This window comes from Grus americana, chromosome 4 (genome assembly GCF_028858705.1).
Source record: "Grus americana isolate bGruAme1 chromosome 4, bGruAme1.mat, whole genome shotgun sequence".
Classification (NCBI taxonomy): domain Eukaryota; kingdom Metazoa; phylum Chordata; class Aves; order Gruiformes; family Gruidae; genus Grus; species Grus americana.
The window spans coordinates 77,133,390-77,156,905 of record NC_072855.1 but is presented as its reverse complement, the minus strand read 5'-3'; the positions used below and the strand labels follow the sequence as shown (position 1 = coordinate 77,156,905).

The following is a 23,516-nucleotide window of genomic DNA, read 5'->3' as shown; positions in this document are numbered from 1 at the left end:
TGTGAATAGAAATGAAACTCTTTCACCTCATGAGGTTAGCAACTCACCGCACTGTCATAAAACAGAGATATATTTACCCTTAAATCTTGTCTTTTGGAAAGAAAGGGAAGAAACACATAAGCACAAAGTGCAGAACATAAAACTGAAAATCCACAACTATCTCATCCTAGTAGGGCAATACACTCATGGTGCTGCTGCTGGTGGGGAACAGCCCATACCCCTAAAGATATGTTCATAAACAGCTCGTTACTTGGCAGCCCTTTGCAGGGGAAATGCTGTCACCTGAAGGAGATATGTTGGCATGGGCCGTGGAAACTTTTCTTTCCACAAAGGCTACCTGGTATCTAGGGGGAAAAACAAAGGCACACAGGCTCAGAGGCAGGAAGAGCAGTGGCCTCTGATTGCAACTTATCTCAGCGCGCCTTGGCCATATGCTGCTGCCTCCCCTAATCCATTTACTGCATCGGTGGGCAAGAGTGTATTTTTTCCCCTTCACAGCTTTTGTGCAGCATGAATTAGTGAGCTGGCTATACTCTAGTAAAATATATCCCAGCTCGCATCCTCTCTCCACCATTATCTGCAGAGCAAAAAGAGCATAGAGTGAAAGATAAAAATCTCATGTGAGCTATTTGTATGACAAAGTGATTCTGCCTGCTGCGTCTCTGGGTTATGTCAGCCTAGCTATTCCCCTCAACGTGGTACTTACTGTGCAACACATTACCAGCTAGTACTCTTAGTTTCTTAATATATTGACTGCCTCTTCCAGTACATTAGCCCCATTTGCTTTTATAGCTAGGATCTCTAACCAACTTAATTTGTCCTCTTTATCATTTTGAAGAAATGTTGAAAGGCAACTCAGAAACTTCTCTACCTGCCTTTTTCCAAGTGTGCTTCACTATTACAGTGTCCATTATGTTGAGTGTGTATCATTGTCCTGTCTACAAGGCTTGAGAGATTTCATTCATTGCAAATCCTTTATAATAGTCTCACTTCTAGAATGGATTTGCAATACATTTCATTACTAATAAGCCTGCATTTCAAAGCCGCCAAAGGCTTTACACAAATACCAGTCTGGTGTGACTCAAAATTTGCTTTTTCAGACTCACATTCAGGCTTTACAGAATACCAACTGCACAGACACATACAATAAATAACTTCACAATTCCTAGTCTTTGTTCTTTCCTTCCACCACCAGTTTTTTTTCCCTTTTCTTTCCCTTGACGTCAACCTCCGACCCAGCGATGAATGATTACTTTGCATCAGTACCTACTAACATTATAAAAGGTGTCCCGTTTGCCTGAGGTGAGATATATTTGGTCAGTGGGGTTCTGATGCTCTCCTTTACTGACATCAGACTACATTCAGCATAACTAATTCAAGGTTAGCATCGTTATTCCTGATTCTCAGCACAGCAAATGAGATCAAAATCTGCTCCAGTGAGTACACACTCAGAATAAGATACAAGTTGATTATTATCTGCATATGAAACAGCTTAGATATTGCCATAGGCCTTTATTTTCTCCACCTGTACTATGAAGAATGGCATTGGTGGGTGATACAAAAGCCTCAGTAGGGTTGTCAGATGTAAAATATTTCAAATAACCCCCCAAAACTTTAAGTAGTTGACTTATTTGTGGCACATTATGTGGCATAATATGGAAATTAAATATTGGGGTTGTATTTCACCATCAAGTCCACAAGGAGTTAATAGAGAAGTCTGCTTGCTGTTTGCTTTTCTGTTATACAAATTTATAAAAGTTCATTAGTTCCTCATCAATTTGCAGTTTATCTCTGAATGCTCTCCCATGATGTTCCCAATAGCATTGTAGGGAGGAAATGGCCACAGGGATTTCAGAACAAATCCTTTGTAGAGAAGATAATAATATACACTAGGTACATTTATTTACTTGCGCCATAATTGCTATATCTGCTTTATTGACACTAATTAATTAAGCCTCATTTAATTAATTGTGTTCTCTGAGGAAGATGGTGTTGACATTTTGCAGCTGGTAGTTGAGAGGGGAGCTGTGGAAGGCAATGTTCTTGACTGCATCCCTGGTTTGAAGTCCTCTGGCTCCCCAAACCCCTGCCAGTGCCCATGGACTACATTGGGCTGTGCAGCTGGATCTGAGCCTTCAGCCTTCTCCAAAACTGCCAAAAAGACTTCAAATGGAGAAATAACAATCCAAAATCTGAGCTGAGTCTAAATAAACCCCTAACCCAGAAACAGATATGTAGATAGTGTACCCTGAGTTTCCTTTTAGTGCTCTCAGTGAGACCCCTGCCTCAATTCATTTGCTCATTTAGAGTTATTTAAACTTCCTTGGGTCAAACTCGGATATGATGGGACAGATCTTCTGTTGTTCTTGATCAATTCAATATCAGCCCCACATGTCTGACTTGCACATCATTCCTGTGTGTGGCTGCATGTCTTGTTTTACACAGATGAGCAATCCTGCATACCAATGCTCCTATAATTTATCCCAGAGTTGCTGAACTGTTTATACAGGCACCTTTCCATCTATTCCTAACACTCAACATCCTACAGAGGTGTTTTCTCTTGTTCCCAAAATATTATTCTTCATTAATTAAATTTTGGTAAAACAGCTGTATCTTTGAGAGCTGGAGATTCTTAATCTCCTAACAGGCTTTTTGTGGTTAGGGGAAAAAAAAAAAGTCTAATATTTTCCACAGTGCCATGTTGCCTACTAATTTCTATGTATGTTTACCACCTCTCATTGATGCTCAGACCTAAGTTTGGCAATAAAACCTTTCCCAACAACCATTTTACAAGCAAAAACTGCACGTTTCTCCCTGAAAACTATTTTTAAGAACACTTTCTTTACAGAAAGTTCTTTTCATCATTTCATAGCTTAGATATCCTGCTCCCAGTCTAGCTTTACTGATTTCAGCACCATTACACCAGGAATGAATGTGACTTGCTCGATTGTTTTCGGTGGCATGATGTCGCATGCATTTACTATATCCTTGGCAACAGTGAGGCTACCCTATGGCCATTTAAGAAGAAAGAAATGGAGTGAATCAGAATAAGCCATAGTCCCTGCAAAAAGGGGGAGGAAGAAAAGAAAGAAAGGAACAGCCACTGAGTGGGGTCTGGGAAGATTAGGGACCGGTTTGAAAACAAGGATGCAATGAACTGAAATCCAAAAGATTACTTGTCTACTTTCTAGCTGCACCAATAGTCATTTCTCTGCTAATTACCTTCCCTTTTGTGGAGTGGGTGCCATTAGCAGTATCATAGCAGTAGTGCTGCTGTACCCATGACAGTCCAAGGGTATACGTGAGGCAAAGCTTGCACAATACATGTGTTTGGGGTACGTGCCATGGGATCAGCCACGAGATGGATTTCAGGAATGAGTCTCAATGCCTGAGTTTATTTTGTTTTGCTTGCAAACATCTGAGCTCTTAGATTTTGCAAAAAAAAAAAAGCACTGCATGTCATTCTCTTTAGGGCTCCACATAAAAATTGTATCAGTGGTTTATAGACAGCAGCATGGTAGTTTTCCCAGCTTCAAATGCTTTCCTGTTTCTGCTACTCAGCCAGATGGAAAGATTCTCCAAACAAAAGCCTAGTAGAGTGAAGGCATGTGTGAGTTTGCTTCCAGCCACTTCAGTTTGCAGATATTTTTCTGTCTTTTTGCTGTTGGCAAATCTGTCCTTGAAGGGCATAACTAGAAGTTTAATAGAAATGCAAAAGAACCTCTCTTCCAGTGCTCTTCCACGTCATCATTCCTGCAAAGTAAGTTATCAGCAAACACTTGCCAATGTTTGATTACTGTAACACAGGTGATTACAAGAAATATTTGTTTTTTCTGAATGTTTTCTGTCTCAGCAGTATCCAGGGTGCTGCTTCCACTTGAAATTGTTTTTCAGTGCTGTTATCTGAAGCCCACAGCTTATAACAAAAAGGGCTGATTATGTAAAAACAAAGTGACATTGGGCTGTCAAAGCAAAATATCCTCACCACAAATCCCAGCCTGGGCCTTGAGCCGGCAGCTGGATTGCAGAGCAAGAGGAATGCCTTTGTGGAAGCAGAGTGGAAACGTGTGCTGCTGAGCGGGGCAGCCCAGCTGGTGCGCGGCTCCCCTTCAGGTCCTTATTGAGGGGAACAGGTCAGCCTCTTCACACAAGTTTCGCTGTTGCTTTTGTGCATTGCTTGCTTCTAGATCAGAAGGGGCACAGAAGATAGGGAGTACTGGGAGAATATGTGCAGCTTTAATATGAACAATCTGGAGCCAAGTATTTCCCTGTGAAAGACTTTTGATGTGTAATAGAAGCCATACTCCTCCGCAGTGCTGAATAAATTGTAGCCCAGGAAAAACCAAAGTCTTTTGCTAAGGGTTTGGTTTTTATACATTAGCTCTGTCTCACAGATCATGTTTTTATATATATATATATGAAAAAAAAGAACATATGATTAAGTGGATTCTTTTTCTTTACATGAATACAGGCACGCTGCCGATATCCACAGTCTTCATTATACACCCCGCCAAAGGGAGCTGTCTTCACTCCGTCTTATATTCCAGTTTAGGACTGATACTTCCACTGATAATTTCAATAGAAACTATTGCTCAAAAAAACGCTGGTACCACATAACCAGGGACAGGATTCAACTCACCTAAGTTTAGGCACCTAAAAGTTGGGCATTGAATCTAAGCTGCTTGGTTTGGCTTTCTCTATAGTGAATGGAAAAGCAGGTATTTCTCCATAGGGCAAAAGTTCCCTCCATAGCATGGCTATCACATGGAGAGGTCTCCAGAGGTACCTATTTTTCCTCCTCTGCCAGTGTAGGGCAAATAGTTAATCTTTGTCTCCTAATCAGCTGAAGATGGGTATGATGCATTCCCCTTCATTGTGTTCTTAAATATTGAATCACTGCAGAATCTTAATCTGATGTTTTCTTGGGTAATTTCGTAAAACGATATAAAAACGTGTAAAACTGCTCCCTCTTGCAGGGTAAGATTTTTAATTTTGAACACGTGAGTAACACAAACTATAATTTCAGAAAGGCTGCTGTTATTGTTAAATTAGAAAGTCAAAAGTCAGTTTTGGGTAGAAGAGTTTAGGTTTTAGTAGAGCTTATTACTAGAACGAAGACGTGGCTTTGATAAATCCAGAACACCCAAACTACAAATCAGAGTTTTTGTTAACTTCCAAAAAACCTCCTCCTTGGCATACAGTCAGCTGACTTTGTTTTTCTCTATTTTTTTCCAGAACTCTTGGCAACTTCTACACTAGCTGTGATAGTGAAGACTAATGGTATCTGTAGGATTACTGCCAGAAGGAAGAAAAAAAAAATCATTTTAGACCCTTGCTTCAGAGAAGCCCTGTCATGAAAGGGAGCTGGAAAGATCTTTCCCCTGGAGTAAAGCAAATGACATGACAAAAGGTGAGAAATGCTGTTCAAAGCCAAGATCATACCCTGGGACAAGATCAGGACTCTGGAAGGTTTCTGGGTCTTGGAAAGCTGGGTTCATAGGAAAGGTGGTAAACTCACTTTTAATATAAAGAAGAAATCTCTTAGAAATGGAGAGTGAACGAGTTTAGGTAAGTACAGAGTAAATATTAGAAATGCTTCATGGAAACTTCTAAGGGAGAAAAAAAATAATCCAAAAATTATATTGGCCTTGGTATGTAAGCATTCTCTGCAAAGGTGGGTTCAACATGCCTGTGTGATTGCTGAGAAACACTGGGTTTTGCAGAGGGGCCATGCAAAAAGCTTTGCCTGACTCCTCAGCTGCCAGTCAGCTGTTTCCAGCAGGTGGGTGACACCTGACTGTGTGACAGCTGGCCAGGGCACAGTCACACAGGCTTGTGCAACCCATGGTCACTGGTGGTTTTGGTGCCTGGGGTGAAGTGCCTGTTGATGCACCAGGATCACTTCTGTGGGCACACACATCACAAAGGCCATTCGCATGGCCATGGCCTCTCTTCTGCATCTCTTCATCAGTGTGTGTCTAGGAAACAGACAGGGGATGATGGAGAGCCCCTGCTGTGGTTCTGTCTGGACCACGTGATCTTATTTCAAATTGCTCTGAATTATGCAGCTATAAACTTAAACCTGTATCTTCTGCAGTTAAGCCATTAAGGTAAGATTTATGTATCATAATTATAAACTGAAGAAAATGGGTTATTTTAAAGTGGAATGGAAATCATCAGTATCTCAAAACCTTTTCTGAAACAGAAATGTCTTCAAAGAGTAGTAGTTCTTTGTAATTATGTAAAAAGCAAACCAAGTAAATGCCATGTTAGATTGAGGTTTAATGCTCTTTTGTTGCTTGTTAGTGAAAGAAAGGTACTATGACATCTGCTAGAAAAAACAAACCAAATCACAGTCTGCACCCTTGGACTCACTAGGGCCAGGAAGAAATATGGCACAGGGATTAATAAAGCAAAAGGCCACACGTGGAAGCAGAGGAAAAGAAAAGATTTATTCTCTATGTCCCATCAGCAGGCGATGTCCGGCCACTTCCCAGGAAGCAGGGCTTCAGTACGCATAGCGGTTGCTCTGGAAGACAAACGTCGTAAATAACGAATGCCCCCCCTTCCTCCTCCTTTCTCTTAGCTTTTATTGCTGAGCAGATGTGAGATGGTATGGAACATCCCTTTGGTCAGCTGGGGTCAGCTGCCCTGGCTGTGTCCCCTCCCAAGATCTTGCTCCCCCCCCAGCCTACTGGTGAGGAGGGAATGTTGGAGAGACAGCCTTGATGCTGTGCCAGCACTGCTCATAGTAGCCAGAACACTGGGCTGTTACCAACACCTTGTGAGCTACCAATACACAGCACAGCGCTATGAGGGCTGCTACGGGAAAATTAAGTCCATCACAGCCAGACTCAATACAGACTGTAATTCCTAATTATTGAACAAGGAGTGTGTTTTAATCTCATTGTCATAAAAATTTCTGACTTTCCTAAACTTTGTAGCTTTCTTTTTTAACATCTTCCCTATTTAAAAAAGTGAAAGAAAAACAAATAAGCAATTAAAGATTTGACTGGGAATGAGGCAGGAGTTCAGGCAAAACATCTCCCTGGTTATATCACACTGCTGCTGAATGTGAAGGAGGTGCAACGGAGGGGCAGTGTGTGTCTAACAGTGCCTCAGGAGCTGGCAAATGTCCAGGGCATCAAGATGGCCTCAGAGGCCTGAAGTGCTGTGGAGGAAATACTTTCATCATGCCTCAGCACCATGTTTTACCTCTGCAGATATTGCTGGTATTCCTCAGTAGCACCTCAAATTTGTACTGACGTACTATAAACATCAGACCGTGTCCCAAAGCACCTACTCACCAGCTAGCAGGAGAGAGGTTTTTCCCTTGAGGAATTTCCAACACAGTTGTTGTTGGCCCAGCTGAAAGAAACAGGAGAGCTCAGACAACAATTTTGACTTAGCATGTGTATCAACCCAAACTTTTCCTAAGCACTTATGTGGTGTTTAACTGTGAAATGAGCTGAGTTGCTGATACTCTTTTAAATGCAGAGCTAGAAAAATGTGAAATACATGAAACCAAGGCAAATGCTGCTGCTTACTTTAATATGTCAGCTGGCATCAGCACGAATGATAATACCATTGTTGTAAATGAGAGAAGATTTTTCTTCACATTCTGAATTTAATTATTTTTGCAGAATTGAGGACACCAAGACTAGTCAGTTGGTAAGTAGCAATCAACTACAGGCAGGTTGTACTGCAGGCTATGATTACTTAATCTTTTTGGCATCTTGTATCTAAGGAGAGAAGAGCACAGAAATTCACCAAAAAAGTTTTTAAGATGGGCTTAAGAACTTGAACCTCACCATGTTGCAGAACAGGAGAAAGTCCATGGAGGTCACTGGAGTTACAGTGACTTGACACCAGTTTGAGTGCAGACGAAATGTGATGCATCATGTTTAAACCGTTGAAATTGGACAGTAACTTCAGGGCTCCATTTAACTGGAGACCAGCTACTGTTGTCATTTCTTCTGCCAGCAGAACATTTATTTTGCTTATAGCCCATCTGGAGACTGAAAGATGAGCTAAGAATAAGGGGCACTAGGGAAAACGATGGGATAACTTTACTGTCTGTCCCATCGACCCACATCTTTACAGGCAGCCACAGGAGCACTTAACTTGTATTCCCAATATGCTTGCACAAAATACATAGGCATGAATGGAGAGAATTAACCAAAAATCCCCCTAACAAACAAACCCTAAGCTATTCAAAATGATCTGAGTAAACAGGTTAAAAAAAAAAAATGCATTTTCTAGTTAAATGGCACAGGATCATAAAATGGTTTGGCAGCTCCCTGAGTTGGTGACTCAGGATCTCTGTGAATCTAGTCAATTGTGAGGGATTTTAAAAAAATCCCCGCAGGTTTAGCTGCAGCTTTCTTCAAATATATGCAGGAATCAACCCTTTTTGTCCCAGGTTCATCCTGCCTCACCGTGGCACTGGGCTAAGCTTCCCAAGGTAAGCATCTACTACTCCCAGACCCCATCTGTACTCAGTGCAAAGAGGCAGTGCCAGGAGGCAGCTCAGCACAGCTAAGCTGTCTCTCTCCAGACCGTTCTCTCTCTCACTGACAGTTCAGAGGAGTCCGAACCTGGGCGCTTCAGTTAAACTTGTGAAGTTAGATAAGGACGCTTGCAGGGACTGGGAATTGCAGGGTGTAGTGGAGTACAGCGGGTGTACTCCGGAGCTAGCAGAGCTGCTAAGCCTGAGATGGTGAAGAGCAACACAGTACAGTATCATGCAGGTGGCACCTGTGCACGTGCTCCACTGCCATTTCCAAGTTCTGCACAGAGAGAAGCAGATCAGCCTTCTCTTCACCCCCAGTACGGCTGAGTCAGCCTCCTGTTGAACAGAAAATACACATGAGATTTTGCTTCTTGCAAACAGCTTCTTGCTAGTAGGAAACTATTTGCGACGTCTCTGGCCCAAGAGAAGTGCCAGGCACGATTAATATTGTTTAACAAAGCATTTGGCTTTCCTCTGATGAACAAAAAGGGTCAGAGGCTAGGGACCTATGTTGAAAGCTAATTGCTGAAGTTATTTGTCTGGCTTGTGTCAGATGTTTCGATCCTGCTATACAAGTTAGAAGTGCCGAGTGCCCTAAGTGCAATTTTTGAATTTAAATGCTTATAGTTCAAGAAAGAAACAATTCACTGATCATCTCATTAGAGGCTTAGCTATTTACATCTGGACAGCTTTTCCTCTTTGATCTAGTAAGAAAAATGAATGGAAGTTTAGGACATGTTTATTTGCTTTTGTAAAGCCTTGGATCCAAGCAAAGCACACTTTATATCTGGGAAATAGCAATGAGAGGTTGTAAACGTATTAAATACCTTTGACCAGCACTAGATACCAAAACAGAGATTTCCAAGGCTAAAGAATTCAACTCCTGGTTTCCATTTGACTCCCATTACAGACCTCATTTCTATGCTACTAAATGAAACAATATTCTTCTCCCTGTGGACACATGAATGAGTTTGATTGTCATTGTTTGGTTTTAGTTTTTTCCCCCCTTGTAGTCTTCAAAAAACTGCCAGCGCTGTAGCCTGAAAATTTCATAAGTAGAGAAATCTCTGCTCCCATCTATTGGTGAGCAAGTGAAGAATGCCCATGAAACAGTCGATCTGTTTAGCTGTTTTATCTGGATCACTGGATAGACAGATAATCCAGAGAGATAGGGGCTCTCTCATACCATCTGTTCATTAATAAAACACATGGCCCTTCTTTGTCTTTCACTGCTCACTCTTCCAGAGGCACTTTGGGGAGACATCATAGTTACATTTCAGTGACCACACAGTCCTATCAGTTTTCTCAGCATCCTGTACAAGGACAACTTTTCTGTAAGTGCTCTTGCAAAGGATTTAATGAGTAGACATGATGGAGAGACAGATACATGATGGAGTTGAGAAAAGGAAAGTTTTTTTCACACAAACCATGGTAACAGCAGCAGAAGTGAGACATCTCAAGGGTTGGACTAGATGATCTTTAAAGATCCCTTCCAACCCAAACCATTCTGTGATTTTCACTGAAAACTCTTTTACTCAGCCATGAAATAAAATGATATCTTCAAATTGTTTTTTTAGGAAGGAGATTCAGAAAATGACAGAATACCTATTTGGAGGGGCTGGAAACAGGCCTGCCCAGACAGGAGTCAGACCTCTGGAGCTATGGTGTCCAAACAGTGCTAAACTACATGGAAATTTAGCAGATAGAGAAGGAGAAATAATGCTCAGAAAGAATGTATGCCTACAGGAAATTCCCAGCATCAGCTGGCAACCAAGTCAGTGGACCATTGCCAAAGGTACTGAATGAAATAGATGTTTTTATTTATTGCGCATTGTTTTCCCAAAGTTAATGGTATCTTTGCCTTGCCATTAGAGAAGATCTCTTTGTTTCAAAGAGTTTCACACTTGCAAGTGATGAACTATTGCCTGAAGGCGCTTGGAAAATAGTCTGGGTGGGAAGGGACACAATGCCATACAGTGACTTTGAAGAGGGGTCATTTTTTGAACACGGTCTTGTTTCTAGCAGGAGCTCTAGCTGGGTTCTGAGTATCCAGTGATTAGATGTGGTGGCAAGATCCCAACTAGGTGGAGGAGAAAGTAGTCAAAAGAAAGTAAATTACTGGATTCATATGGAAGGGCTCAATTTCTGAGCTCATCAGCTTCTTCACTTGAATTTTCTCAGCATCCAAATCTTAAATGAAGCCTCATTGCCATTGTTAGGAGCAACATTCAGTTCTTGCCACGCTCACATCAGCGGTCATTGCTATTCTGAGATCATTAGGAAGAGGTACAAGCACGGTAAGGAATGAAAAAGAGGGTTGGAGGGAAAAGATGCTGCTGAATAAATCCATACTGGGGTGAATAAAGTGCTGTGACAGAATATCATTCAGCAGAATGGTTTATCACTAAAAACTGGCATGTTGCAGTTGAACTGAGATTTTCTAAAGAAAACTGCATCCACAGACAGCTGACTGATGAGTTCACATTATAAAAGACTGTTCAAGAGTTCATCCACTGAAAGGCCATTTATGGGCTTTACTTTCTCACGGTCCCACTCTGGAAAGAGTTACTCTGCTTGTAAGAGTTACACAGCCCATGCATATCCTCCCATTGTTTCAAGTTAAGGGAACATCAGCTGTTTTTTCTATTGTGAACAGGGGCCATGATGGAGGGCTAATTGGTTCTGTTCAGTTAAATGTCTGTTTTATGAGGCTAGGCTATTGCATGCACTGATGCTGCACAAGGGGACAGCCGTCTGAATCTGTGATCTCTGTCAGACAATGAGCATTTAAGGCCACTTCTGAGGGATTTGGCAAGAAAACTCCTTGTTTCTTTTTCCACACAATAAAAAACCCCAAAAGATAATTAGGTAATTCATAGTGCATAATGATTATCCATGGTTTGGAAGGAATTTCTTTTTGACAAAAAATCCTCTGTTTCTATAGTACAAACTGATTTTACTGGAAACTTGCTATCAGTGTCTCAAACAAACATGCATTAAAGCAAAACAAGAATATATTCCTCAGTAAAGTACTTTCTACTCTAATTTGAAAAAAAATAAGTGACCAGGGAAGGTGGGTTTTTAAGTCACTAACAGTTGACATTGGAAATAACAACTATATTATATGATTTCATTTTACTATTGTGATGAGTAGCTGTTTGAAGAAAAATTGCATAGCAACTGTTCACAAAAAACAGTACAATGTGAAATACCATTACTTTCTACAAAATCAGGACCCACCTCTTCCCAAGCTTGCACATGAGCGCAAGCGTATATTTTTGCAGGTTCACCATAAGTTTGACTTGTCTCCCCACCTCCATTTTTGAAAGGGAGGAGAGGATGGCTGGTGTCTACTCACCAAGTCAGCTGAAAGCCATGCATCCACACAGCCTGCAACCAGAGCAGCTAAATGTCTTCCTTCATAGAGAATCTGGGAATGAAATGGATGCATTAAGAAAAGCTCAGGAAGTATAAAGGAGGTATTAATAAAATACATTGGGGACATGGCAGAAGGATCTGCTAACAGCATGGAACAAGGAGGCAGATAATTGTGTTTGCTTTTACACTAAAACTAGTTCTAGAAGAGCAGGCATATTGATCAAAAGGCATTGCCTCCTCCAAGATCTGTGTCGTCCTCTCATCACATTCTCCTCTGCAAAGGCTTGAGAAAATCAGATGGTAGGAAAAAAAATATCTGGATTTAAAGCTCACAAAAAGCAGATTGAACTGAGGTCTGGTTTCAAATCAGCATGTGCCAGCTGAAAAACTAACCATACCTCTACCCAAGTTTAGTGACTGTGGAAGACAGTGTGCCTGCAGTAATTAGTACAATTACTGAGACTGTTTCAGAGATTCTCAGGATGTACACATTTAAAAAAACCCCACAAAACAGAAACAAGTATCAGCATTAAAAAAGACAAATAGGATTTGCCTGGTTAGACTGATCTATGGATGTCAATCTAAATGCAGTGCTGCAAGCAGTGTTAGGAAAAGCCTCAAGCACAGGAAAATCCTCCAGTAAGAAACAGAAAATGGTGCTTGCAGCTAGTTATAACAACACGTTATTCACAGGCATCACTGACTTAGAGAGTTTATCCTTACAAACACTATACTGTATAATAATTCAAACACTGGCTCACTCCAGGTCCTTTCTTTTAAAAAAAGAGGAGTTGACCAAACTGCTGTTGCCACCCCTGATGTGATAAAAGAGAGTACTATTGACCAGGGGAAGGTGGCTCAGCAAAGGAAAACCAGTGACACCCTTTGGATTTATGTTGACACAGTTGGGTTCAGCTACACAAAAGCCACCTGAGAGAGGATGGGAGACAGCCATCCCAGCGGGGGGATGATCTAGGCAATGCAAGGGAGCTGCAGGCTTGGGAGCTGAGTGAAAGGGGAATAGAAGAGGACTGCAAGGAACAAGGACACACCCTCACAAAAGACCAAAAGTAGCACTAGGAAGCAATAGGAAAAGCCTCAGCTGTAAGCCTCAGACACAAAACTGTGGTAGGTGAGCAGCAGAGCACCAGCTGGTAATCACGCTATGAAACGAAGCAAGCAGCAGCCTAGAAGGAGCCTCTTTCTTCCAGCCCTGACACCACACAATAATGCAACTGAAGAACGATGAAGCTTACCAGCCCACCACGGCAAGTTGTTACAGGGTAACTGCTGGCCTCAGAGGTTCTGCAGAGAGAGATATGACAGGAAGGAGAGGTGAACCAAGCTTAACAGAACTTGAAGGAAGGAACTTCGATGGGTAAAGAAGTCTACAGGGCCATGGGGAGGCCAGCCTTTGTGTACATGGCTGGACCGCTAGCTACCGCTCTGGTATTTCTGTAGCGCTCTCTATAAAAAAAACAAAATGTAGTTACAAGCCTGGAGGATGTTTGTGTTATTACACAATGTACAGAGTATGAAAAACATCCTAAAAAGAATGCCACAAAATCCACAGAAGATTGCCACATCTCACTTTCCATTTGGGAGAGGCAGAGACTGAGGCAACACAGAACTTCTTAATGGACTTCGAATAGACAACATTCATTTGTTTGCCAGCTTACAGGCCGAAATATTACTCAAATAATCCAAAATAATTACGGTTACTGAGACTACAGGTAGTCTAAATTACAGATTTTCCATGAAAACTATTTCACGCTACACCTTTACCCCACAGCGGAGTTTGAAGTATTGCCCATTTACAGACCATGTTGACAAAATTAGTGCAATATTTAGAGACATACCAGAAAAGAAATTTTTTTTTCTGCTGTTGTAGAACAGTTTCAAAGCAGAAATAGTATTGCTTAGCAAGTGCCAAATTAATCACTGGCATACTGTGATAGGTTCTTCACAGAAAGTCAACCTAATTAGGTCTGGACATTTAATCTGAAGAATGGTTGCCACGATTGGGTTACAGCATGTAGCCTTGAAGTAGTAGCTCACATAAACTTCACAAGGCTAGTTTCAAATTAGCTATGTTGGCTGTCACAGCATCCCTGCAATGTGGGAATCATCATGAACTGCACAGAACTAAGTTCAACAATTAGCTACTTGTCTTGGGGCAAGCACAAAACTAAATGGCTTTCAGTATCTTCTGCTCAGGTGCACCTAATTTAGTTGCAGTCACATTGGGTAGTCCCAGCGTCTAACCAATACCCACTGTGTGACATTGGCATAATGTCACAGGAGAGATGTGAGACACTGTGCTGAAGGATGCTGGTGCGATTCCCAGTAGTGTGATTCTGGGAGATGATGAAGACTCAGGGGTATGGTCATGCATTCAAACTAGAGCTACCTGTGCACAACCAGGGGAGACATTTCTCTAAATGCATGGACAGCACAGAATTATTTCAATGATGGATATGTCAGAAACACACAGAACAAAAAAGTGAGCTTACTTTTCATCTATTCTTCTCACGTGCTTCTCTGAGCAGAAAGAAGTCCACACACCAGAGCCTGGGTAGTAGAGAGCCCAGGTGAAATCTGGGAAACAGGGTTTAAATGTTCATTGAAACTCCACTCGGTAAATTTCTAATCAGTCTGCAGGAAAAGCTCACAGTCCTTTTGCTACTAGCATACTTGTGGAAGCTTCTTGTTACTTTTTCATATCCCTTATTTTTAGCTCCAACATGCCTTTGGCCTTGCCCATTTCACCAGTAAGTACCCAAGCATTAATTTTATATATGCCACCTTGCTTGCCTGTCCTTGTTTCTGCTTCTTGTATGGTCTCATTTCCATTTCAGACCACTAAAAAGCTCCTTGCTTAGCCAAGAGGACCTCTGCCATAATTCCCTGTCTTCCTGCACAAAGGTCAGTTTGGTCTTCAGCTTTCACTAAGTTTTCTTCAAAATCAGCTCTCTTGAGCACCCTTGTCCCTTGTAGCAGCTTCTCTCAGATGATCTTAAATAATTAGCTAGCTATGCTTCCCTGTGTAAATTATGATCTGATTATTCCTACAACTGGTTTCAATAACTTTTTAGAACAATGTTCGATTTATCTGATGGGGAGAATAGGAGCCAGTTTTCCTAGATTTCTCCTATTCCCAGGCATTTTTTAATTTGAATTCCAAATACTCTTGCCTTTCTTTTTCAAACCAAAATATCTGGACTAATGAAGGCATTTAGAAAAAAATGTGCTTTATCTAACTTGTAGTAAAAATTAGTATTTTCAGAACACAGCATGAATTTTACAAATTCAAATGGCAAAATTTGAGCACAACTCTTCTTCATATCTAGTTGTTGCCACTACAGTGGGCCTAGTAATAACTAGAAGGAAGAAAATTAAAACCAGCAAAAAAGCCATATGTGCCTTTTGTCCCATATTGCGCCTGTGGCTTAATTATACAGCTGCATTGTGTGCTTAACTAAAAAGCAATAAAGGCACTCCAAGAAGTACCATTAATGAGTCAGCATCACCCCCTGAAGATCAGTTTAGTTACTGGAATCTTTCTGGTGGAAATGCCTTTTATTTCTTATATTCAGCTTTGTCTCCAGTGGTTCATATCCAGAAGTCTCCGGTTTGTTGCTACTAGTGTAAATAGCTACCAAAGGGTGAAGACTGAGGTAATAAGCAAGATCAAAATCAGATCCTACCAGTTCAGCAGTATGAATTCACCATGTAGAAGGTAAGCTCAATGAGAGGATGTTAGCACAGAAGTACCAACTCAAAGATGCTTTGTCTTAACAGGAAATTTTGAAGTTGAGAACACTCTACCATGGGGTAAAGGTACCTGGTGAAAACATGAAAAGCATGAAGGCACATGGTGAAAACATGCAGAATGGGGACGATGCAGAGAAGACAGCACTGAATTATGTGTATGTCCTGGAACTTCTTCCTATGAGGAGTTTCAGGATATTAGACACTCTTGAGATACTTATTGTTCTATTGCGTCTTCAAAGACTTAGGGCTTGGCCAATTTTTACTTTTGGGAGTTGGAAGCAAGCCTTCCCTGAAAGTAGGGTGACTCGTTAAGAACTGCTGCAGGATTGCTCTGCACCTTCTAGTATACCAGTTTTGAGGAAGCATCCCACAACATTTAAAAATCACATTTTTACCAATATGTTTATGGAAAATGGTTGAGTAAGATTGAAGGAAAGTTGTAAGTATGGAAAGAGTAGAATAATCTTTTTGTGAAAATTGCAGTTTGACAAAGATAACAGTTTTTAAAGAAGCATTTTATTTTTTTGATGTTCTATCCCGGTGCTACCAGAGAATAGCAAGGACAAGGAACACATTTGCCCTTCTCTGAAAGCTGAATAATTCACTGGATAATCTCCATTCTTAGTGAATAGAAAGCTGAAAGCTATAAATTGTATTTTAAAAGTTCGTTGTGAACACAGAGTGCTGCAGGAAGTAGCAAGCTTATCAAAGATCTTTATGTTGCCTACAGTGTCAAATGTTATGTTCACCAGGAGACCAGACAAACAAATTAGCAGGATATGTCACTATAATCTAGACTGAAAAAGGTCCCCTGAGAAATTAATTTCCGAATCTTTAATCTACCACATTTTATATAATTTTTATCTACAATAGTGCAGCTTTTCACACATCCCTACTTTAAGAAAAATGTAGTTAAATACTGTTGGAAAAAAGGAGAGAAAAGGAATTAATGTGTTCTTTTTTATCTAACCGTATGTTTTCCCAAATGCAACCTGAAGCCCATTCAGCAGAATATTTACATATGTGCCTATGTCATTCAGAATTCCCACACACTTCCAGTACTCACTGGAGCTCGTCTGATGTTTTAAACTAGGTGTTGAAATGCCCTACTGAATCAGAGCCATAATTTGGATTTCTTTTTCTTTAAGGTGGAGAACGAAGAGCTAACTCTTCCTCCCAGAAGCCACAAGAGTTTGTAAGAAAGGAGATGATGTGGGAAACCTTGTGCCCCTCTTCTCCTGGGTGACGTCAAGAGCATTGCCAAACCTACTGTGTCAAAAGTAGTCCAGATAGTGAGGTGTAATGTGGCAGTCAGCTCCTTCATCACCATTTCGAGCATTCTCAGATTGTTGGCTTTGCACACATGTATTTTGTACCTGTGTTTGAGGAGATGAACATCTCTTCAGTTAATGAAAACATCATGGAAAACATAGAAGACAACTATGAACCCTTCCAAAAGATGGCATTTCAGGGAACAGGCCTATTCAGAAAGAATTGAATTAAAATGTTATGAAGGAAATCCCAGGTTACAAGATAGTCTCTGTTTTTAAAGGGCTATTTCAGCTTTAGCCCATTTCTCATCAAAATCATGGCTTTGCAAGAAGTTATGTCCAACTTGCGTGACAGAACAATTTTATTAGAAGAAACTTGTATTAATTTTAAAAAGCCAATTGCATGCTGTCATGTGTGTTTTGTAGCATCAATCATTGCTTCTGTCTGCTGAGTCTGGATAAAGAATTTAATTGCTAATAACATAGGAATTGGTCTGATTTTGTGAAACTGAAAGGGAAGTGTTTTCTTCCTCCTCCAAGACACGCAAACCTTAATCCTTAGGTCTTTTAAAGAAAAAACACTTCATATGAATGCGACAGAGTAGGTATTGTTTTGAAACGTGTGCACTGTGTATGCTCATGGACATTCTTCTTCATATTCTACTTACATAGCTGTCATTGCATGCATATTAAAAGAAAAAGTGGAAAAAGCACAGCCTCTGAAGAGATCATTAGTATTTCATTCCTCCCAATATAGTTATTTCTTTAATTTCTTTTCCCTTTCCCAGAGAAGCAGATCAGATTGTTCTAGACAGGATGACTTATCTATGACTCTTCTCCTGCATGGGACACTCACCAGTGTAGAATATCCTTTTATCAAGTTGATTCTAAAATCACTATGATTTTATGCCATGATAAAACATATCGTATTGAAAGAGCACATACTTCCTGTTACAAACACCCGTTAAGCATTCCTCACGACATCTGGGGAACCTGTCTTATCCTATTGCTTTCTTGTTGCTTTTCAGGATATTTCGCTGAAGGAGTGAGAACAAATCAACTACAAACTTGCACAGAAAAAGCACACAAATTTTAGATGTCAATCTCCAATTACCAGAGACAGAAAGGGCAAAGGACCCCACTCCAGTGCCACACTCAATATTCCTCACAGGTGAGCTCTTTCTACAGCACTCACTTTTGTCAACTCTTTTCTGACAGCAGAGTTAGAAGCTTCTGGGTTTATCACTTTAAGGTCTGTCTGCATATAGTTGTTTTATCTGTCCATCCCCTCTCTGCCAAAGAGAAATGACCCCTAGCCTCTGTAACCAAATTAGACAGCCCTTCCTGTGATTCTTGGAAATTTACCTTTATGGTTCTTTTAGGGAACCACAGTACTCTTAGGGACATCTTTAATGTGGCCGTATCATTCCTTCATTGCAACACAGAATCCTTATTGAAAAGCAGCAGTGACGCTATTTAGAATATTATACAAAAGAAAACACATCGAAATACCTTGAATAATGGTTCGTCAAAGACTTGAAATTCACAGTATTGCCCAGTCCTCTTTTTGGTGATATTTTTGAGTCTTTTCCATAACTGGTGTGTTGCTGAAAGATAAATGTGAGATATAAAGAAATAAAATAGAGCAGTTAATAGGATCCTACCAGCACTGACCAGCTCTAACAGTTTACTGCACTTTTTGAATTTATGTTTTCAGTCTGTCATTCCACAAAGTCATAGCTCTTTACCTTTTGTGCTTTAGTTTCCATCACTTCCACACCACTGTTCTCTTTGAGCAGTGCTGTTCGTGTTTAAAGTGTTGTGGAAACAATAGTCAGAACCAACCGGTCTGCCTGAAAGAGTGAAAAGCTATATTTTTCTGGTAGTGAAATACTGGTTTAAATATGGCAAAATCCTCTGTCTGTTGCAGTAGTGCAGTTAAGGAGGAGAATTCTTTTAAGAGCTATTTTTGCCATTCTTATGAATCTGAAGCAATGGTACTGTTTCGCTGGTTTCTACTGTGTAATTTCAATATGCAACAATCTCGCCAAGCTGAATAATTTGGAATCCATGCACGCTTTGCAGTTTCAAGATAATTTGATCTGAATAGCAGTTTCATGTAAATGTTTTGGCAGTAACAAAAATATCCTCAACATTACTACTTACAGCTTTGAAACACCAATAACGATTTTTCATGCCGGCAATGAAAGAGCACGATAGGCAGGTTAAAAATCATTAATTCCTCTCTCTGAAACGGATATTTTCTCACTGAAAGGTTTGAAAACAAATCTACTTTCAACAGGTTATTCCTGTATTAACATGATACCAGCAACATCTGTGCAGCTACCTCTCTTCTCCTGTGAGCAAGCACTGTCCAAGGGAGCTTGAAGGAACACAGCTCTTGCTTGCTTCACCCCACAGCTGTGGGGTAAATGTGTGATACGATGAAGTGTTAAATAATTGGAGGAAGTGAATGGAAAATGATAACAATAGCAATAGGAAAAATTCTCAAGTGATTTGAGAAGGTTGTCTGGTGCAGGCTGGATGTTTGATTATGTATGCACTGGATACCCACTTCTCTCTACTTGAATAATACATGGGAACCAAGAATTGTTTACTTTAAAATATCAAAATGAGAAATGACTATGTTCTGAAAATAAAACCTGGGAGTTTCAACTCCGCCACCTCTAGAAAAGTCCAGTGGGAGGGATAGGATTGCTAGAACTAGGGGAGGCCTCCTTTTCCTTATTTGTTATCATTTAACAAAATCTGAAGGCATCTTCCTTTGCACAGAGCAGGAAATAATTCCTATGCAGCTCCAGGGCCATGCAGAGGTTATGGTGCCCATTTCATTTGCGTGTTAAACAATGGAGGGCTTCAGGATCGTACTGGGGCTGTACTGAGTCGCCAGACACTGGGCAAGAAAAAACAAAAGAACCCATGTACAGTGGAGTGTTTCTGACCAGTAACAGATGAAAACATAGTGCTCTCTATCTGCCTTCTCCCTCCAATGTTCTCAAATACAACTGGCTGTGTTCCACTACTGGGGAGATTTTTTAGGGTTATGTTTGGGAGTGCATGGTCAGCAGACTAAAAATTCCAGCCAAAATGTTCCTGTTAATTGGTGATTGGTTTTGAAACCTGCACATTGTGAATCAATGTTGTATTCTCAGCCCCTGCTCTGAGTCTGCTTGGAATTAGTAACCTAAAGTTTTATGGTGATAAACTCCAGTATCCTATTGAGAAGAACTAGTGTACGTGTTGTCTACATGCTAACAAACGCAACCACGCTTCTGCATGTCACTGAAAAATAAAAAGGATTGTACAAATGGCACACATATAATACAATGTTAAGATGTCTGCATCTGGAGGACAGATTGTAGCTGCCACTTCAGTCCCAGGATGAGGCAGCCCAAGCAGTGTCAAGAGCTGAGAGGCCCTTGCCTTATATAGAGTGAAATGGGGTGTCGCTGACTTCAGTACCAAATTTCTCAATGACTTTTGTGTTTTGCCCAGGATGCATCATTATTCCCCATATATGGGAGCAAGGATTTTACCAGAACAAGCATGGTTTTTGCTGATCAGAGAATATGTAATCACTTAGACAATTTGTAACAATATTTATGATATGCACATCTCAGATTGATTTTGCACAAATCTTATTTTTCTGTCCAGAGTTGCTTGTTATGCAAACTCTGAGGACTGTTAAGCATTGCTTGATTAACTTGTACACAGTATTATGAATAGTGTTTGGAAAGGACTTAGAGATAGATCTGGCTACAATCTTACAGCAAACCTCCCAAACTAATATAATTTACTAGGTTTGTATTGATGTGGAAAAATGGCATTTCTTTACATCTGTTAGCTTACCTTAATCAATTTGTTCTTCTCATTATGAATCCAGTTTAACACCTTTGACCACTGCAAGTTTTTGTTCTTATAGCCTCCTCCATTTTCTCCCTTGTTTGTACAGAAGAAACATCCAGCTTATCAGATACAAATGGCTAGCAGTGCTTTATCTGCTTTACCAAGTATAAACTCAGCTAAAGCTATTAGTTAAATACTCTGCTTGTTTCAATCCCATTATCACTAGTCCTGCACTTTGCAGAGATCCCGTCTCGTTTGCAGGCTTGCGAGCCCTTCCACGGCAAGCTGTCTCCAGATGTGCGGTCACAGCATTCCCAGTGGTGTGCGAGTGATGGCAATTGAGCTGCGACACCCGGCTGAAACCTCCAGCACCCCTGAGCCCTGCCTGGAGCCACCTCCTAATGGGTTTTTCACACTCGCCTGGGCTTTAAGGTTCCAAACAGGGAACTTGCTCCAGGACAGGGCCCATCCCGCTGGGGATTTGCAGAAGGGATAGGCTCATCCCCTGCACTGTCTCGGGGAATATTATGCAGGAATTGAACTAATTGGAAAAACAGAACTTTCCAAAGCCCCCCCTCCCTTTTTTTTTTTTTTTTCCCCCCTCTGTGGCTTAACTCATTCTGGGTCAATATTCTTTACAATGTTAACCTTTCTTGATCGGTGCTTTTAATACAGCTGTCAGAGTCAAGTGAGGAAGATGTTAAGGAATCCTCTCTCCCATTGCTGCATTACCAAGGATGTTTCAATGAAAACATGGTCCTTTTGATCTTAGTTATTTGGGAACTCTTCTTCTGCAGCTTGTATCTCAGCAGAAAACCTAACAATCTGTTTGCGCTTACTGGGAAAAGATATTGTCGCCTTGCCAACATAATTACGTTGGTGAGTTAGGGAATAATGAGTGAGAACAGATGAAATATTTAGATATAAATAGTCTGTTTTCATGTGCTGTGATTGTCGCTAATAAGGCAAGGACGTGTGGTTTGTGGTTCAGGGACAGGATGAGGAACCAGGACATCTGGGTTCCTTTCCCAGCTTTACCACAGTGTATTGAAGAAGTCATCAAGCCTCTTTGTACCCCATCAGTTGGAAGTGGATAATAATGCTCTGGGGACTAATTCTTTATTGCTGTTGTTTTCATACATTCAGAAGGGAAGAGCGATACAAGTGTACAATTTTTACATACTAGAAATTGGTCCAACTAAAACTATAAATCCAGATACCTAGAAAGTCTGTGAATTTATCTTATCCTGCCTTTAGGATTCTGACCCACTTGCAATTTCATAGCAATGACAGAAAAACAAGAGAAAAATTAAAACCAATACAGAATGTTTGAACAAAATCCTGTCTGAAAGTATGTGATCTTAAGTTTTCTGTGACAAGTTTTTTAGGCTTTACGCTCAAACTTTTTTTTTTTTTAACCATCTAAAGTGGTTAGAGTAACAATGGGAGTGCTATGTACCCAATAGGGAAATGGCAATGATGTCCTTAAAGTCTGAAAAGCGCTCATTTGTTCAAAGCCTATAAAATACTTGGGCCTTAGGCTCATAAGGCTTGGTAGGAATTAAAAAGGACCTACAGCGGCCATCCACAAAGGGATGTGTTTCCCCTAGCCTATGTGTATTTTGCTTGCTGCAGCTGTAACTAATAAATCACTAAACCATAGACTAAAAGCATGTAATTAGTATAAAAGTAATTAAAGCCAAGATTCATTCTACCTAGGAGTAAATAAGCACATTTGGCATGTAAGTCATAGTGGAAAAGAGATTATTTTTTTTTTAGTGTGCATATGCTAGCAGAGTGTCTCAAAAGCAGAGTTGCTTCTTTGGCTGAGGAAAAAAAAAAAACCTGCGCAAAGGATTTGAAAGGCTTGAGTTTAAATCATGACAATAATTCATTTGGGATGAGCATTATGCTATTTTAAGGTTTCCAGTGCTCATTTGAAACAACTTTAGTAGTAAAACCAACAGTCTATAATGCAATAATAATTTTTTACCTGCTGATGGATTCTGGGCATCAGATGGCTGTATCTACATTAGAAAGCTAAGGAGCCCAACAGGAGCAGATCTACAGTTGATAACAAGGACTCCACATCCATAATGTACACATGATTAGGTATGTCAGTCTGGTTGCATGTGCTGACTGGCTGGAGCACAGGAATTATCCTCCTGGAGTCCCTTTCCGATGTTGGTTTCACGTAAAAGTCCAGTTCCCATGATCTGACCTGCAGTGCAGGAAAAAGCACGGTTAAATGGGAGAAATCAGGATAGTTGCTTCAGAAGTGCACTTCTGATCTGAACTAACACACCAGCCTACCCTCACCCAATTTGTACCCTTAATCACTGAGTAAGGGCAGTACGTGGGCATGATTTGCACTCAGAATTCGGCTGGCCAGGCAAGACCAAGCACAGATTTTACCTTGCTTTGATCGAAATGCAGGCAAGGCTTTGCTCTAAATCACTGCAGTTGGACAATGCTAAAGCAGCAACTGAAATACTTATCACATAGTATAACTTCAGACTTTTTGGAAAGAGGCCTATGGCTATGTGTAAGGAAAATTGGCTTCAGTTTGTTGATTTTTATCTCATTTGAGAACATTCTTGAGAACAGTTTAGTCCACTGCAATATTGGCTCCCTATTTAAATAGGGAGAATTAGCTCTTCACCATCACTCTAAGCTAATAGTGTATTTTCTGTGATACTAAGGGAAAAGTGAAT

The 23,516-nt window shown here is 40.6% G+C and overlaps 2 long non-coding RNA genes across 10 annotated transcripts in view; one reads left to right on the top strand and one right to left on the bottom strand.

Moving 5' to 3' along the window:
- The window catches only part of LOC129206108 (uncharacterized), a 156,429-nt gene that overhangs the window by 97,910 nt on the left and 35,003 nt on the right, over positions 1–23,516 (top strand). For 8 of the 9 annotated variants that reach the window (XR_008576995.1, XR_008576993.1, XR_008576991.1 and 5 more), the window contains 4 exons: positions 5,236–5,410; positions 10,090–10,307; positions 14,749–14,815; positions 15,487–18,106. This is a non-coding gene — a long non-coding RNA (uncharacterized LOC129206108). The remainder of the gene's footprint in view (positions 1–5,235; positions 5,411–10,089; positions 10,308–14,748; positions 14,816–15,486; positions 18,107–23,516) is intronic. The other variant, XR_008576992.1, reaches the window with a different exon arrangement.
- On the bottom strand, positions 6,371–13,336 carry LOC129206109 (uncharacterized). Its single transcript, XR_008576998.1, has 5 exons — positions 13,147–13,336; positions 11,871–11,942; positions 8,758–8,848; positions 7,308–7,368; positions 6,371–6,529 (listed from the first exon to the last, which is right to left on the bottom strand). It is a non-coding gene; the product is annotated as an uncharacterized LOC129206109 (long non-coding RNA).